We start from the raw sequence: 14,096 nt of genomic DNA on the forward strand, positions 1-14,096 counted from the left end.
TTAGATGTATAGTTAGGGTTAGGGATTATTATTAGAGGTATAGTTAGAGTTAGGAATTATTATTAGCGATATAGTTAGAGTTAGGGATTATTACTAAAGGTATAGTTAGAGTTAGGGATTATTTTTAGAGGTATTGTTTGGGTTAGGGATTATTATTAGCGGTATAGTTAGGGCTAGGGATTATTATTAGAGGTATAGTTATGGTTAAGGTTTACTATTAGAGGTATAGTTCGGGTTAGGGATTATTATTAGAGGTGTAATTAGAGTTAGGGATTATTATTAGAGGTATAGTTAGAGTTAGGGATTATTATTAGAGGTATAGTTAGAGTAAGGGATTATTATTATAGGTATAGTTAGGGTTAGGGATTATTATTAGAGGTATAGTTAGATTATGGGATTATTATAGGTATAGTTAGGGTTAGGGATTATTATTAGAGGTATAGTTAGAGTTAGGGATTATTATTAGAGATATAGTTAGAGTTAGGGATTATTATTAGAGGTACAGTTAGTGTTAGGGATTATTATTAGAGGTATAGTTAGTGTTAGTGCTTATTATGAGATGTATAGTTATGGTTAAGGATTATTATTAGAGGTATAGTTAGAGTTAGGGATTATTATTAAATGTATAATTAGTGTTAGGGATTATTATTAGAGGTATAGTTAGTGTTAGGGATTATTATTAGAGGTATAGTAAGGGTTAGAGATTATTATTAGAGGTATAGTTATGGTTAAGGATTATTATTGGAGGTATAGTTAGAGTTAAGGATTATTATTAAAGGATCATTATTAGAGGTATAGTTAGTGTTAGGGATTATTATTAGAGGTATAGTTATAGTTAAGGATTATTATTAAAGGATTATTATTAGAGGTATAGTTATAGTTAAGGATTATTATTAAAGGATTATTATTAGAGGTATAGTTAGTGTTAGGGATTTTTATTAGAGGTATAGTTATAGTTAAGGATTATCATTAGAGGTAAAGTTAGTATTAGGGATTATTATTAGAGGTATAGTTAGGGATTATTATTAGAGGTATAGTTATGGTTAAGGATTATTATAAGAGGTATAGTTATGGTTAAGGATTATTATTAGAGGTATAGTTAGTGTTAGGGATTATTATTAGAGGTATAGTTAGGGTTAGAGATTATTATTAGAGGTATAGTTATGGTTAAGGATTTTTATTAGAGGTATAGTTATGGTTAATGATTATTATTAAAGGTATAGTTAGAGTTAGGGATTATTATTAGAGGTATAGTTAGGGGTTAAGGATTATTATTAGAGGTATAGTTAGTGTTAGGGATTAATATTAAAGGTATAGTTAGAGTTAAGGATTATTATTAGAGGTATAGTGAGTTAGGGATTATTATTAGAGGTATAGTTAGGGTTAAGGATTATTATTAGAGGTATAGTTAGTGTTAGGGATTATTATTAGAGGTATAGTTAGGGTTAGGGATTATTTTTAGAGGTATAGTTAGGGTTAAAGATTATTATTAGTGGGATAGTTATGGTTAAGAATTATTATTAGAGTTATAGTTAGGGTTAGGGATTATTATTAAAGGTATAGTTAGTGTTAGGGATTATTATTAGATCTGTAGTTATGGTTAAGGATTATTATTAGAGGTATAGTTAGAGTTAGGGATTATTTTTAGAGGTATAGTTAGGGTTAAGGATTATTATTAGTAAAGGTATAGTTAGGGATTATTATTAGAGGTATAGTTTGAGTAAAGGATTATTAGTAGAGGTATAGTTTGAGTAAAGGATTATTAGTAGAGGTATAGTTAGGGTTAGGGATTATTATTAGAGGTATAGTTAGTGTTAGGGATTTTTATTAGATGTATAGTTAGGGTTAGGGATTATTATTAGAGGTATAGTTAGAGTTAGGGATTATTACTAAAGGTATTGTTAGAGTTAGGGATTATTTTTAGAGGTATTGTTTTGGTTAGGGATTATTATTAGAGGTATAGTTAGGGTTAGGGATTATTATTAGAGGTATAGTTATGGTTAAGGATTATTATTAGAGGTATAGTTCGGGTTAGGGATTATTATTAGAGGTATAGTTAGAGTTAGGGATTATTATTAGAGGTATAGTTAGAGTTAGGGATTATTATTAGAGGTATAGTTAGGGTTAGGGATTATTATTAGAGGTATAGTTAGATTAAGGGATTATTATAGGTATAGTTAGGGTTAGGGATTATTATTAGAGGTATAGTTAGATTTAGGGATTATTATTAGAGGTACAGTTAGTGTTAGGGATTATTATTAGAGGTGTAGTTAGTGTTAGGGCTTATTATGAGATGTATAGTTATGGTTAAGGATTATTATTAGAGGTGTAGTTAGAGTTAGGGATTATTATTAAATGTATAGTTAGTGTTAGGGATTATTATTAGAGGTATAGTTAGTGTTAGGGATTATTATTAGAGGTATAGTTAGGGTTAGAGATTATCATTAGAGGTATTGTTATGGTTAAGGATTATTATTGGAGGTATAGTTAGAGTTAAGGATTATTATTAAAGGATCATTATTAGAGGTATAGTTAGTGTTAGGGATTATTATTAGAGGTATAGTTATAGTTAAGGATTATTATTAAAGGATTATTATTAGAGGTATAGTTATAGTTAAGGATTATCATTAGAGGTAAAGTTAGTATTAGGGATTATTATTAGAGGTATAGTTAGGGATTATTATTAGAGGTATAGTTATGGTTAAGGATTATTATAAGAGGTATAGTTATGGTTAAGGATTATTATTAGAGGTATAGTTAGTGTTAGGGATTATTATTAGATATATAGTTAGAGTTAAGGATTATTATTAGAGGTGTAGTTAGAGTTAGGGATTATTATTAAATGTATAGTTAGTGTTAGGGATTATTATTAGAGGTATAGTTAGTGTTAGGGATTATTATTAGAGGTATAGTGAGTTAGGGATTATTATTAGAGGTATAGTTAGGGTTAAGGATTATTATTAGAGGTATAGTTAGTGTTAGGGATTATTATTAGAGGTATAGTTAGGGTTAGGGATTATTATTAGAGGTATAGTTAGGGTTAGGGATTATTATTAGATCTATAGTTATGGTTAAGGATTATTATTAGAGGTATAGTTAGAGTTATGGATTATTATTAATGGTATAGTTAGAGTTAGGGATTATTTTTAGAGGTATAGTTAGGGTTAAGGATTATTATTAGAGGGATAGTTATGGTTAAGGATTATTATTAGAGGTATAGTTAGGGTAAGGGATTATTATTAGAGGTATAGTTAGTGTTAGGGATTATTATTAGATCTATAGTTATGGTTAAGGATTATTATTAGAAGTATAGTTATGGTTAAGGATTATTATTAGAGGTATAGTTCGTGTTAGGGATTATTATTAGATGTATAGTTAGGGTTAGGGATTATTATTAGAGGTATAGTTAGAGTTAGGAATTATTATTAGCGATATAGTTAGAGTTAGGGATTATTACTAAAGGTATAGATAGAGTTAGGGATGATTTTTAGAGGTATTGTTTGGGTTAGGGATTATTATTAGCGGTATAGTTAGGGCTAGGGATTATTATTAGAGGTATAGTTATGGTTAAGGTTTACTATTAGAGGTATAGTTCGGGTTAGGGATTATTATTAGAGGTGTAATTAGAGTTAGGGATTATTATTAGAGGTATAGTTAGAGTTAGGGATTATTATTAGAGGTATAGTTAGAGTAAGGGATTATTATTATAGGTATAGTTAGGGTTAGGGATTATTATTAGAGGTATAGTTAGATTAAGGGATTATTATAGGTATAGTTAGGGTTAGGGATTATTATTAGAGGTATAGTTAGAGTTAGGGATTATTATTAGAGATATAGTTAGAGTTAGGGATTATTATTAGAGGTATAGTTAGTGTTAGGGATTATTATTAGATGTATAGTTAGGGTTAGGGATTATTATTAGAGGTATAGTTAGAGTTAGGAATTATTATTAGCGATATAGTTAGAGTTAGGGATTATTACTAAAGGTATAGATAGAGTTAGGGATGATTTTTAGAGGTAGTGTTTGGGTTAGGGATTATTATTAGCGGTATAGTTAGGGCTAGGGATTATTATTAGAGGTATAGTTATGGTTAAGGTTTACTATTAGAGGTATAGTTCGGGTTAGGGATTATTATTAGAGGTGTAATTAGAGTTAGGGATTATTATTAGAGGTATAGTTAGAGTTAGGGATTATTATTAGAGGTATAGTTAGAGTAAGGGATTATTATTATAGGTATAGTTAGGGTTAGGGATTATTATTAGAGGTATAGTTAGATTATGGGATTATTATAGGTATAGTTAGGGTTAGGGATTATTATTAGAGGTATAGTTAGAGTTAGGGATTATTATTAGAGGTATAGTTAGAGTTAGGGATTATTATTAGAGGTACAGTTAGTGTTAGGGATTATTATTAGAGGTATAGTTAGTGTTAGTGCTTATTATGAGATGTATAGTTATGGTTAAGGATTATTATTAGAGGTATAGTTAGAGTTAGGGATTATTATTAAATGTATAGTTAGTGTTAGGGATTATTATTAGAGGTATAGTTAGTGTTAGGGATTATTATTAGAGGTATAGTAAGGGTTAGAGATTATTATTAGAGGTATAGTTATGGTTAAGGATTATTATTGGAGGTATAGTTAGAGTTAAGGATTATTATTAAAGGATCATTATTAGAGGTATAGTTAGTGTTAGGGATTATTATTAGAGGTATAGTTATAGTTAAGGATTATTATTAAAGGATTATTATTAGAGGTATAGTTATAGTTAAGGATTATTATTAAAGGATTATTATTAGAGGTATAGTTAGTGTTAGGGATTTTTATTAGAGGTATAGTTATAGTTAAGGATTATCATTAGAGGTAAAGTTAGTATTAGGGATTATTATTAGAGGTATAGTTAGGGATTATTATTAGAGGTATAGTTATGGTTAAGGATTATTATAAGAGGTATAGTTATGGTTAAGGATTATTATTAGAGGTATAGTTAGTGTTAGGGATTATTATTAGAGGTATAGTTAGGGTTAGAGATTATTATTAGAGGTATAGTTATGGTTAAGGATTTTTATTAGAGGTATAGTTATGGTTAATGATTATTATTAAAGGTATAGTTAGAGTTAGGGATTATTATTAGAGGTATAGTTAGGGGTTAAGGATTATTATTAGAGGTATAGTTAGTGTTAGGGATTAATATTAAAGGTATAGTTAGAGTTAAGGATTATTATTAGAGGTATAGTGAGTTAGGGATTATTATTAGAGGTATAGTTAGGGTTAAGGATTATTATTAGAGGTATAGTTAGTGTTAGGGATTATTATTAGAGGTATAGTTAGGGTTAGGGATTATTTTTAGAGGTATAGTTAGGGTTAAAGATTATTATTAGTGGGATAGTTATGGTTAAGAATTATTATTAGAGTTATAGTTAGGGTTAGGGATTATTATTAAAGGTATAGTTAGTGTTAGGGATTATTATTAGATCTGTAGTTATGGTTAAGGATTATTATTAGAGGTATAGTTAGAGTTAGGGATTATTTTTAGAGGTATAGTTAGGGTTAAGGATTATTATTAGTAAAGGTATAGTTAGGGATTATTATTAGAGGTATAGTTTGAGTAAAGGATTATTAGTAGAGGTATAGTTTGAGTAAAGGATTATTAGTAGAGGTATAGTTAGGGTTAGGGATTATTATTAGAGGTATAGTTAGTGTTAGGGATTTTTATTAGATGTATAGTTAGGGTTAGGGATTATTATTAGAGGTATAGTTAGAGTTAGGGATTATTACTAAAGGTATTGTTAGAGTTAGGGATTATTTTTAGAGGTATTGTTTTGGTTAGGGATTATTATTAGAGGTATAGTTAGGGTTAGGGATTATTATTAGAGGTATAGTTATGGTTAAGGATTATTATTAGAGGTATAGTTCGGGTTAGGGATTATTATTAGAGGTATAATTAGAGTTAGGGATTATTATTAGAGGTATAGTTAGAGTTAGGGATTATTATTAGAGGTATAGTTAGGGTTAGGGATTATTATTAGAGGTATAGTTAGATTAAGGGATTATTATAGGTATAGTTAGGGTTAGGGATTATTATTAGAGGTATAGTTAGATTTAGGGATTATTATTAGAGGTACAGTTAGTGTTAGGGATTATTATTAGAGGTGTAGTTAGTGTTAGGGCTTATTATGAGATGTATAGTTATGGTTAAGGATTATTATTAGAGGTGTAGTTAGAGTTAGGGATTATTATTAAATGTATAGTTAGTGTTAGGGATTATTATTAGAGGTATAGTTAGTGTTAGGGATTATTATTAGAGGTATAGTTAGGGTTAGAGATTATCATTAGAGGTATTGTTATGGTTAAGGATTATTATTGGAGGTATAGTTAGAGTTAAGGATTATTATTAAAGGATCATTATTAGAGGTATAGTTAGTGTTAGGGATTATTATTAGAGGTATAGTTATAGTTAAGGACTATTATTAAAGGATTATTATTAGAGGTATAGTTATAGTTAAGGATTATTATTAGAGGTATAGTTAGTGTTAGGGATTATTATTAGAGGTATAGTTATAGTTAAGGATTATCATTAGAGGTAAAGTTAGTATTAGGGATTATTATTAGAGGTATAGTTAGGGATTATTATTAGAGGTATAGTTATGGTTAAGGATTATTATAAGAGGTATAGTTATGGTTAAGGATTATTATTAGAGGTATAGTTAGTGTTAGGGATTATTATTAGAGGTATAGTTAGGGTTAGATATAATTATTAGAGGTATAGTTAGGGTTAAGGATTATTATTAGAGGTATAGTTAGTGTTAGGGAATATTATTAAAGGTATAGTTAGAGTTAAAGATTATTATTAGAGGTATAGTGAGTTAGGGATTATTATTAGAGGTATAGTTAGGGTTAAAGATTATTATTAGAGGTATAGTTAGTGTTAGGGATTATTATTAGAGGTAAAGTTAGGGTTAGGGATTATTATTAGAGGTATAGTTAGTGTTAGGGATTATTATTAGATCTATAGTTATGGTTAAGGATTATTATTAGAGGTATAGTTAGTGTTAGGGATTATTATTAGATCTATAGTTATGGTTAAGGATTATTTTTAGAGGTATAGTTAGGGTTAAGGATTATTATTAGTAAAGGTATCATTAGGGATTATTATTAGAGGTATAGTTTGAGTAAAGGATTATTAGTAGAGGTATAGTTAGTGTTATGGATTATTATTAAAGTTATAGTTAGTGTTAAGGATTATTATTAGAGGTATAGTGAGTTAGGGATTATTATTAGAGGTATAGTTAGGATTAAAGATTATTATTAGAGGTATAGTTAGGGATTATTATTAGAGGTATAGTTATGGTTAAGGATTATTATAAGAGGTATAGTTATGGTTAAGGATTATTATTAGAGGTATAGTTAGTGTTAGGGATTATTATTAGAGGTAAAGTTAGGGTTAGGGATTATTATTAGAGGTATAGTTAGTGTTAGGGATTATTTTTAGAGGTATAGTTAGGGTTAAGGATTATTATTAGAGGGATAGTTATGGTTAAGGATTATTATTAGAGGTATAGTTAGGGTTAGGGATTATTATTAGAGGTATAGTTAGTGTTAGGGATTAATATTAGATCTATAGTTATGGTTAAGGATTATTATTAGAGGTATAGTTAGAGTTAGGAATTATTATTAATGGTATAGTTAGAGTTAGGGATTATTTTTAGAGGTATAGTTAGGGTTAAGGATTATTATTAGTAAAGGTATAGTTATGGATTATTATTAGAGGTATAGTTTGAGTAAAGGATTATTAGTAGAGGTAAATTAGGGTTAGGGGTTATTATTAGAGGTATAGTTAGTGTTAGGGATTATTATTATATGTATAGTTAGGGTTAGGGATTATTATTAGAGGTATAGTTAGAGTTAGGGATTATTACTAAAGGTATAGTTAGAGTTAGGGATTATTTTTAGAGGTATTGTTTGGGTTAGGGATTATTATTAGAGGTATAGTTAGATTAAGGGATTATTATTAGAGGTATAGTTAGAGTTAAGGATTATTATTAGAGGTATAGTGAGTTAGGGATTATTATTAGAGGTATAGTTAGGGTTAAGGATTATTATTAGAGGTATAGTTAGTGTTAGGGATTATTATTAGAGGTATAGTTAGGGTTAGGGATTATTATTAGAGGTATAGTTATACTTAGGGATTATTATTAAATCTATAGTTAGAGTTAGGGATTATTTTTAGAGGTATAGTTAGGGTTAAGGATTATTATTAGAGGGATAGTTATGGTTAAGGATTATTATTAGAGTTATAGTTAGGGTTAGGGATTATTATTAGAGTTATAGTTAGTGTTAGGGATTATTATTAGATCTATAGTTATGGTTAAGGATTATTATTAGAGGTATAGTTATGGTTAAGGAGTATTATTAGAGGTATAGTTAGAGTTAGGGATTATTATTAGAGGTATAGTTAGTGTTAAGGATTATTATTAGATCTATAGTTATGGTTAAGGATTATTATTAGAGGTATAGTTAGTGTTAGGGATTATTATTAGATCTATAGTTATGGTTAAGGATTATTTTTAGAGGTATAGTTAGGGTTAAGGATTATTATTAGTAAAGGTATAGTTAGGGATTATTATTAGAGGTATAGTTTGAGTAAAGGATTATTAGTAGAGGTATAGTTAGGGTTAGGGATTATTATTAGAGGTATAGTTAGTGTTAGGGATTATTATTAGATGTATAGTTAGGGTTAGGGATTATTATTAGAGGTATAGTTATAGTTAAGGATTATTATTAGAGGTATAGTTAGTGTTAGGGATTATTATTAGAGGTATAGTTATAGTTAAGGATTATCATTAGAGGTAAAGATAGTATTAGGGATTATTATTAGAGGTATAGTTAGGGATTATTATTAGAGGTATAGTTATGGTTAAGGATTATTATAAGAGGTATAGTTATGGTTAAGGATTATTATTAGAGGTATAGTTAGTGTTAGGGATTATTATTAGAGGTATAGTTAGGGTTAGATATAATTATTAGAGGTATAGTTAGGGTTAAGGATTATTATTAGAGGTATAGTTAGTGTTAGGGAATATTATTAAAGGTATAGTTAGAGTTAAAGATTATTATTAGAGGTATAGTGAGTTAGGGATTATTATTAGAGGTATAGTTAGGGTTAAAGATTATTATTAGAGGTATAGTTAGTGTTAGGGATTATTATTAGAGGTAAAGTTAGGGTTAGGGATTATTATTAGAGGTATAGTTAGGGTTAAGGATTATTATTAGAGGGATAGTTATGGTTAAGGATTATTATTAGAGTTATAGTTAGGGTTAGGGATTATTATTAGAGGTATAGTTAGTGTTAGGGATTATTATTAGATCTATAGTTATGGTTAAGGATTATTATTAGAGGTATAGTTAGTGTTAGGGATTATTATTAGATCTATAGTTATGGTTAAGGATTATTTTTAGAGGTATAGTTAGGGTTAAGGATTATTATTAGTAAAGGTATCATTAGGGATTATTATTAGAGGTATAGTTTGAGTAAAGGATTATTAGTAGAGGTATAGTTAGTGTTATGGATTATTATTAAAGTTATAGTTAGTGTTAAGGATTATTATTAGAGGTATAGTGAGTTAGGGATTATTATTAGAGGTATAGTTAGGATTAAAGATTATTATTAGAGGTATAGTTAGGGATTATTATTAGAGGTATAGTTATGGTTAAGGATTATTATAAGAGGTATAGTTATGGTTAAGGATTATTATTAGAGGTATAGTTAGTGTTAGGGATTATTATTAGAGGTAAAGTTAGGGTTAGGGATTATTATTAGAGGTATAGTTATAGTTAAGGATTATTATTAGAGGTATAGTTAGGGTTAAGGATTATTATTAGAGGTATAGTTAGTGTTAGGGATTATTATTAGAGGTAAAGTTAGGGTTAGGGATTATTATTAAATCTATAGTTAGAGTTAGGGATTATTTTTAGAGGTATAGTTAGGGTTAAGGATTATTATTAGAGGGATAGTTATGGTTAAGGATTATTATTAGAGGTATAGTTAGGGTTAGGGATTATTATTAGAGGTATAGTTAGTGTTAGGGATTAATATTAGATCTATAGTTATGGTTAAGGATTATTATTAGAGGTATAGTTAGAGTTAGGAATTATTATTAATGGTATAGTTAGAGTTAGGGATTATTTTTAGAGGTATAGTTAGGGTTAAGGATTATTATTAGTAAAGGTATAGTTATGGATTATTATTAGAGGTATAGTTTGAGTAAAGGATTATTAGTAGAGGTAAATTAGGGTTAGGGGTTATTATTAGAGGTATAGTTAGTGTTAGGGATTATTATTATATGTATAGTTAGGGTTAGGGATTATTATTAGAGGTATAGTTAGAGTTAGGGATTATTACTAAAGGTATAGTTAGAGTTAGGGATTATTTTTAGAGGTATTGTTTGGGTTAGGGATTATTATTAGAGGTATAGTTAGATTAAGGGATTATTATTAGAGGTATAGTTAGAGTTAAGGATTATTATTAGAGGTATAGTGAGTTAGGGATTATTATTAGAGGTATAGTTAGGGTTAAGGATTATTATTAGAGGTATAGTTAGTGTTAGGGATTATTATTAGAGGTATAGTTAGGGTTAGGGATTATTATTAGAGGTATAGTTATACTTAGGGATTATTATTAAATCTATAGTTAGAGTTAGGGATTATTTTTAGAGGTATAGTTAGGGTTAAGGATTATTATTAGAGGGATAGTTATGGTTAAGGATTATTATTAGAGTTATAGTTAGGGTTAGGGATTATTATTAGAGTTATAGTTAGTGTTAGGGATTATTATTAGATCTATAGTTATGGTTAAGGATTATTATTAGAGGTATAGTTATGGTTAAGGAGTATTATTAGAGGTATAGTTAGAGTTAGGGATTATTATTAGAGGTATAGTTAGTGTTAAGGATTATTATTAGATCTATAGTTATGGTTAAGGATTATTATTAGAGGTATAGTTAGTGTTAGGGATTATTATTAGATCTATAGTTATGGTTGAGGATTATTTTTAGAGGTATAGTTAGGGTTAAGGATTATTATTAGTAAAGGTATAGTTAGGGATTATTATTAGAGGTATAGTTTGAGTAAAGGATTATTAGTAGAGGTATAGTTAGGGTTAGGGATTATTATTAGAGGTATAGTTAGTGTTAGGGATTATTATTAGATGTATAGTTAGGGTTAGGGATTATTATTAGAGGTATAGTTAGAGTTAGGAATTATTATTAGAGATATAGTTAGAGTTAGGGATTATTACTAAAGGTATAGTTGGAGTTAGGGATTATTTTTAGAGGTATTGTTTGGGTTAGGGATTATTATAAGAGGTATAGTTAGGGTTAGGGATTATTATTAGAGGTATAGTTATGGTTAAGGATTATTATTAGAGGTATAGTTCGGGTTAGGGATTATTATTAGAGGTATAATTAGAGTTAGGGATTATTATTAGAGGTATAGTTAGATTTAGGGATTATTATTAGAGGTATAGTTAGATTTAGGGATTATTATTAGAGGTATAGTTAGGGTTAGGGATTATTATTAGAGGTATAGTTAGGGTTAAAGATTATTATTAGAGGTATAGTTAGTGTTAGGGATTATTATTAGAGGTAAAGTTAGGGTTAGGGATTATTATTAGAGGTATAGTTAGGGTTAAGGATTATTATTAGAGGGATAGTTATGGTCAAGGATTATTATTAGAGTTATAGTTAGGGTTAGGGATTATTATTAGAGGTATAGTTAGTGTTAGGGATTATTATTAGATCTATAGTTATGGTTAAGGATTATTATTAGAGGTATAGTTAGTGTTAGGGATTATTATTAGATCTATAGTTATGGTTAAGGATTATTTTTAGAGGTATAGTTAGGGTTAAGGATTATTATTAGTAAAGGTATCATTAGGGATTATTATTAGAGGTATAGTTTGAGTAAAGGATTATTAGTAGAGGTATAGTTAGTGTTATGGATTATTATTAAAGTTATAGTTAGTGTTAAGGATTATTATTAGAGGTATAGTGAGTTAGGGATTATTATTAGAGGTATAGTTAGGATTAAAGATTATTATTAGAGGTATAGTTAGGGATTATTATTAGAGGTATAGTTATGGTTAAGGATTATTATAAGAGGTATAGTTATGGTTAAGGATTATTATTAGAGGTATAGTTAGTGTTAGGGATTATTATTAGAGGTAAAGTTAGGGTTAGGGATTATTATTAGAGGTATAGTTAGTGTTAGGGATTATTTTTAGAGGTATAGTTAGGGTTAAGGATTATTATTAGAGGGATAGTTATGGTTAAGGATTATTATTAGAGGTATAGTTAGGGTTAGGGATTATTATTAGAGGTATAGTTAGTGTTAGGGATTAATATTAGATCTATAGTTATGGTTAAGGATTATTATTAGAGGTATAGTTAGAGTTAGGAATTATTATTAATGGTATAGTTAGAGTTAGGGATTATTTTTAGAGGTATAGTTAGGGTTAAGGATTATTATTAGTAAAGGTATAGTTATGGATTATTATTAGAGGTATAGTTTGAGTAAAGGATTATTAGTAGAGGTAAATTAGGGTTAGGGGTTATTATTAGAGGTATAGTTAGTGTTAGGGATTATTATTATATGTATAGTTAGGGTTAGGGATTATTATTAGAGGTATAGTTAGAGTTAGGGATTATTACTAAAGGTATAGTTAGAGTTAGGGATTATTTTTAGAGGTATTGTTTGGGTTAGGGATTATTATTAGAGGTATAGTTAGAGTTAAGGGATTATTATTAGAGGTATAGTTAGAGTTAAGGATTATTATTAGAGGTATAGTGAGTTAGGGATTATTATTAGAGGTATAGTTAGGGTTAAGGATTATTATTAGAGGTATAGTTAGTGTTAGGGATTATTATTAGAGGTATAGTTAGGGTTAGGGATTATTATTAGAGGTATAGTTATACTTAGGGATTATTATTAAATCTATAGTTAGAGTTAGGGATTATTTTTAGAGGTATAGTTAGGGTTAAGGATTATTATTAGAGGGATAGTTATGGTTAAGGATTATTATTAGAGTTATAGTTAGGGTTAGGGATTATTATTAGAGTTATAGTTAGTGTTAGGGATTATTATTAGATCTATAGTTATGGTTAAGGATTATTATTAGAGGTATAGTTATGGTTAAGGAGTATTATTAGAGGTATAGTTAGAGTTAGGGATTATTATTAGAGGTATAGTTAGTGTTAAGGATTATTATTAGATCTATAGTTATGGTTAAGGATTATTATTAGAGGTATAGTTAGTGTTAGGGATTATTATTAGATCTATAGTTATGGTTAAGGATTATTTTTAGAGGTATAGTTAGGGTTAAGGATTATTATTAGTAAAGGTATAGTTAGGGATTATTATTAGAGGTATAGTTTGAGTAAAGGATTATTAGTAGAGGTATAGTTAGGGTTAGGGATTATTATTAGAGGTATAGTTAGTGTTAGGGATTATTATTAGATGTATAGTTAGGGTTAGGGATTATTATTAGAGGTATAGTTAGAGTTAGGAATTATTATTAGAGATATAGTTAGAGTTAGGGATTATTACTAAAGGTATAGTTGGAGTTAGGGATTATTTTTAGAGGTATTGTTTGGGTTAGGGATTATTATAAGAGGTATAGTTAGGGTTAGGGATTATTATTAGAGGTATAGTTATGGTTAAGGATTATTATTAGAGGTATAGTTCGGGTTAGGGATTATTATTAGAGGTATAATTAGAGTTAGGGATTATTATTAGAGGTATAGTTAGATTTAGGGATTATTATTAGAGGTATAGTTAGGGTTAGGGATTATTATTAGAGGTATAGTTAGATTAAGGGATTATTAGAGGTATAGTTCCTCTAGGGATTAGAGGTATAGTTGCTCTAGGGATTATTATTAGAGGTATAATTAGAGTTAGGGATTATTATTAGAGGTATAGTTAGGGTTAGGAATTATTATTAGAGGTATGGTTAGATTAATGGATTATTAGAGGTATAGTTAGGGTTAGGGATTATTATTAGAGGTATAGTTAGAGTTAGGGATTATTATTAGAGATATAGTT

General features: G+C 28.0%; 1 long non-coding RNA gene across 1 annotated transcript; it reads left to right on the forward strand.

The window, feature by feature from the left end:
- Positions 1 to 376: 376 nt before the first annotated feature.
- Positions 377 to 8,744, forward strand: LOC128659679 (uncharacterized). The gene is made up of 4 exons (XR_008402461.1): positions 377 to 868; positions 945 to 4,355; positions 4,635 to 4,755; positions 4,832 to 8,744. It is a non-coding gene; the product is annotated as an uncharacterized LOC128659679 (long non-coding RNA).
- Positions 8,745 to 14,096: the final 5,352 nt, after the last annotated feature.

Source organism: Bombina bombina, chromosome 5 (assembly GCF_027579735.1).
Source record: "Bombina bombina isolate aBomBom1 chromosome 5, aBomBom1.pri, whole genome shotgun sequence".
In the NCBI taxonomy this organism is placed as follows: Eukaryota; Metazoa; Chordata; class Amphibia; order Anura; family Bombinatoridae; genus Bombina; species Bombina bombina.